Raw genomic sequence first — 5142 nt, forward strand, 5'->3', positions numbered from 1 at the left:
GCTTAACTTCATTGTGCCACAGGCTTTGCTGGAATCCGAGGTGACATGTTGATGGATCAAAAACTCAGCTGTCAATGTACTAAGCTTCATGTTAGTGCTACAGATAAACAGAAGCCAAGCCATGGATAGGAGGTGCTCCTGAACTTAACCTGTATCTTAAAAGCTGATTCCCTTTAAAACTCAGTGGCAAAACTCCCAGTGATTTAAATAAAGATGTACCAGAGCAGGCTTACATACTCCATTTGTGGCAGCTGCCTGGACTGGGGTGCATTCCCATTTACAGCTCTTATGGTCAGTGGTTCCACGTATGCTCGGTGGAGTCACTCTTTTCAGAGGCTACAACAAAACACAGGCTTTTCACAGAAGTGGGACAAACAAGGTTAGGAACCCAGAAAAAACTCCTCAAAACAATCTGGTGTAGTCACAGAGGCAAGCATACAGGCACAGTGAAGGCACAACTAGCAGCAGCAGTGACAGCACCCAGCCCTTCATTGCCAACAAAATCAGACCTTTGACTCCTAAGCTATAGGAAAACTCTTAGTCATAGGTAAACAGAAAGTCCCTCAAATCAAATTCAAGTGAGGAGGAAGGAAAAAAAAAAAAAAAAAGAAACAGGAGTAACAGTTTTATTACTGAAGTCCTAATTAGAACTGCACTGAAAGGTGTATTTACAATTCAGATATATGCTGCAGTTACCTTCACAATCCAAACTGAAACAAGAACCTCAATAAATCTTTGTTTCAAAATTCAAGTAAGAGTCCCATCGAAAAGATAAAGAACAACACTACTACACATGCCAATTCTGACACAGATCTGTTTCCAACATAGATATTTCTTCCACTGGTATGTGTTTGACAGCATCTTATGCAAAGGTGTCTTTCATACATGAAAAAAATAAGCAAAAAGTAGTTAGTGATTTTGCTATACTGATTTAGGAGTTTGAGAACTAAGATGCTTTTATACATACATAATACATGCTTACATACATACATATATATATATATGCATTTTTAAACAAGAAGAACCTCAAAAAACTAATCTCTCTGTGCATTGAATACAATTATTCCTTTTTACTTACTGCTTCTCTGGTAATCTTGATAATACTACCAGTAATATCCAGTAATACTGGCTTATGCAGTAACTGCCATGTCACTGGACCACCCTGTTATATCACACCCCAAAATGATTCAGGCTACCTCATCCACCTTGGCACTGAGGAGTGGGTGGTTGAGGCGACTGCCCTTTATTTGTACCCTCACACTAATGCAGTCCACGATCAAACTTTAATAAAACAGAAGAGTGATCTCGGGCGTTGCTGGCACCTCTCTGGGCTGCAGTGCTGAGAACCACACAGTGACATCAATGGCACGACAGCGTGTTGTGGTGTAGCTATGCACTCTAAAAACATACATGTGTGGACATGTATGAAAACCCCTGTCCTTTGCATCTTAATCTGATTTTTATTAAAAACAAACCCAACCCCAAAACAGTCTAGAGTGAATAATTTTCAAATCTGTTCATAAGCTTCATTACAGGGCAGACTGAATTTCCTGAACCTGGCAAAAGAAACGAGGGAGAGATTTTCTTCTTTAGGAAAACTGATGGCGGCATTCATCTTTTTATTAAAATTAATGGCATTTAAGAGGGGCTGTGTCTTCACAAAGCATTTTTACAGCTATGTCTGTCAGTTTCCTGAATTTTATAGAACATTTTTATACAGCTGTTTTGCATTTGGCTTTTAGTTTTAATGTTTTCCTTTCATTAAATCACAAAACTAATAAAAACTAAATTATCAAAATTTCTCCAGCAGTACAGGAATGGTCCTAATGCACAGTGTTATAATTTAATAAGCATCTCAATTGACTATTAAAATCCACATTATGATCAGAACTGTAATTCCAAAGATGAGGTCTTCTGAAAGCTTAATTTACTGTGGTGGGAAGTGGCAGCTGCTCCAACTCAGCAAAATTAGCTTTTTTAACTTAGATGCCAGGGAAAACAGATGCAGACATGACAATAACAAGAACAACAAAATCCACCACCGACGCGCAGGTTCATCTCTCATCACCAGAAGATTCACGAAGGGTTTCTACAGATACATTAGCAGCGGAAGGGAGGCAAAGGAAAACATGGACCCAATGGAGAACAAAATAGTGGGACAAAGGACATGGAAAAGGTCAGGGGTCTCGATGACTTTTCTGCCTTGGGCTTTGCTGGCATGGTCTGTTCTTGGCTTCCCTGTGCTGAGCAGTGGGGTCTGGGGCCACAGAGTATCGCCCACCCACGCTGCAGCAGGCTGCGCTGCAGACCACTGAAGCAGATTGTTTGGGCATTTTCAAGTCTACGGGACCGTGTGGGATTTATCTGTAGGAGACGACGTGACCGCAAAGCTGCTCTCTCTCCTGGTGCCAGGAGAAGTTCCTGGTGACTAGAAAAAGGCAAATGTCGTACCTGTCTTCACAAAGGGCAAGGTTGGCAGGAACTCCTGGAAGTTCAGCAGAGGCAGAGTGCCGTACCTGGCACGGAGTAATCCCGTGCTGCAGGACAAGCTGGGTCCTGCCTGCCTGCAAAGCTGCTTTGCAGGAAAGGACTCGACGGACAAGTTGAGTATGAGCAAGCAGTGCGCGCTTGCAGTGAAAAGGGCTGACTGCGTGCTGGGCTGCGCTGGCAAGAGTGCGGCCAGAGGGTCAAGGGAAGTGGTCCTTCCCCTCCATGAGGCAGTTTGTGAGACTACATCTGGACGCTGTGTCTAGTTTTGGGCTCCCCAGCACAGACACTGACATCCTGGAGCCAGTTCAGTGGAGAGCCACTAAAATGAGGGGGCTGAAGCACATGATGCACAAGGGAAGGCTGAGAAAATAGCTCAGCCTGAAGAGGAGAAGGCTCCAGGGAGATCCTACAGCTGTCTGCAAGTACCTAATGGGGGGAGACAGAGAAGACAGCCAAACCCTTCTTGAAAGTTTACAGCAAAATTAAGAGACAATAAGCACAAACTGCAGCAAGAAAAAAGTCCTGTTAGATGTAAAGAGAAAAATTCTGCAGAATGGGGATGGCCAAACACTGAAATGGGGTGCAGAGAGATTGTGAAATTTCTGTCCTTGTAGATATTCAAAACCTGACTGCATACAGGCCTGAACAACCTAATAGGACCTCAAGGTTGTCCCTGCTTTGGGGACAAGGAGGAAACTTGGACCAGGAGACTGCAAGGCATCTGTTCCGAACCAAATTATTTGGTGAGTTCAGCTATGGTGATAAGAGCATTGCCCAACTGATCTACTACAGTGAGGAATGTGCATCTGAACAAAAGTCTATTTTTACCTTAGAAATATCAGGACTGTTTTTCTGTTGTTACTATTTCCCCCTCTCTGAAGGTTGGAGATGTGGGGCAACAGCTTTTTCATGCCTTAAAAAAACACAACAAAAAACATGTCAACATTGCAAGCAAAAGCACAAACCAGCTCTGGTTGGAATATCAGCATTAGCTTAAATATGTCTTGTGTGACAGAAGGAAAGATGTAGTGTCATGGTCTGGAGATGGGGCAGGCAACGAGGTACATAGCTGGAATCAGAGTGTGGAGTAGCAAAGCCTGTGCTGAAGTGCTGAAGTCTAAACTGCTGCTGCTGGAAGCAGAGCAAGCCAGCTTAAAGCTAATTTAGAAGCACTTTGAGGAAATCCTCCATGTGGAGGACACATGGTGTGTAAAGAGACAAGTTGAAGAGCATTGCCTTCCACAAAAGCAGAGTCCTGTCTCTAGCTCCTGGCCTGTGCTGAATTTCAAGCTTTGGGCAACCCCTACCCACCCACAGCAGCCTGGCTTCTCTCCAGCGTAAGAAACAGGGTCTCAGGGCTACAGCTCTCCCTAACTTCTGAGCTGCGGGTGCTCACCCACTCCTAAAGACACAGATGCCTTCAGAAGTACGACAGACAGCTGGATCTATCATAGCCAGCCCTGAGCACTAAGAGCTTAAAAATACCCCAAGCTCTTGCTCTTCCTTCATGGTTGGCTCTTGCAATGCCAGCTGACGTCAGCAGTTCGCGAGCTGATTGATGTGCAGAAGTGTCTTTCACAGAGATGTTCTCCTACTGAGGTCCTACAGATCCCTAAAGGGATCCCCTTCTCCCTCATGACCACCCAGCGGGGGAAAAATACCTATCCAAAGGCTGAAGAAGAGGATATTTTATTACCTTTCCCCTCTTCAAGCACCAGCCACAAAGGTTGCCAATTATATCTCGTGGTCAAAATGCAGATGTACACCCAGAAGGTGACTCTTCCCACCCGTTTGCCAGACAAGCGGTGAAAAATCAGTAAAAGAGTAAGTATTGGCCATTGTGCCCATCCGTCCCCCCTGCAGTCACTCAGGTTTGCTGCCCTCTCACTGCAGCATTTTCACACCTCCTAAGTAGAAAAGGGTCAGTCCTGAATTTCTAGCAAAATCTGAAATCAAAACAATACCTTAAATAAAAAAAAAAAAAGGACAAAACTATTCTGACTTTATATACTGCCACAGACAACTTTAAGAGTGTTATTTTTCCCTGATGCAGGGGGAAAAGCAAAAGGCTGAGGAAACCAACATATTAAAGAAAGATAACAGATACTAGCTTTCAAAAAATATGTGCTACTTATCAAATGTATTGATTAGGCTCGTGAATATTCCAATTATTACATTTTTTCTTTTTAATCTCCACTTTTCTCAACTTCAACAGTTTTACAAGCAGCCTTCTCGTACAGACTGAGGGATGGAAGTTGGTGCATGCAGAGGTACCTGTGTATGCAAAACAAAGTACATTACATTTGCATAAATGACTGGACATAGCTAATAAAAACAACTGTTTGCTGTTGCTTTCTCATAGCTTTTTGATGCCAGCATCTCAAAAAACTTCATTTAAAAGATCTTTGATTCTATTGCTTAAAGGTGCACAACTTAGGACTTGCTAGCCCTGTATGATATACCCTGCTACAGCTTATGCTTGATCTGCAATCTCATATTTAGCAAAACAAATCATAAAACTTATTACACAAACCACTGCACTCCTTAACCCATTCGGTGATGCTAACAGAGGACTTCCCAACTCAATAATCACCCACTCAGCGGCACATTTCAGCCGGCCAAGCCAGGATGCAAATTCCAGCCATCAGGAAA

This window comes from Accipiter gentilis, chromosome 11 (genome assembly GCF_929443795.1).
Source record: "Accipiter gentilis chromosome 11, bAccGen1.1, whole genome shotgun sequence".
In the NCBI taxonomy this organism is placed as follows: Eukaryota; Metazoa; Chordata; class Aves; order Accipitriformes; family Accipitridae; genus Astur; species Astur gentilis.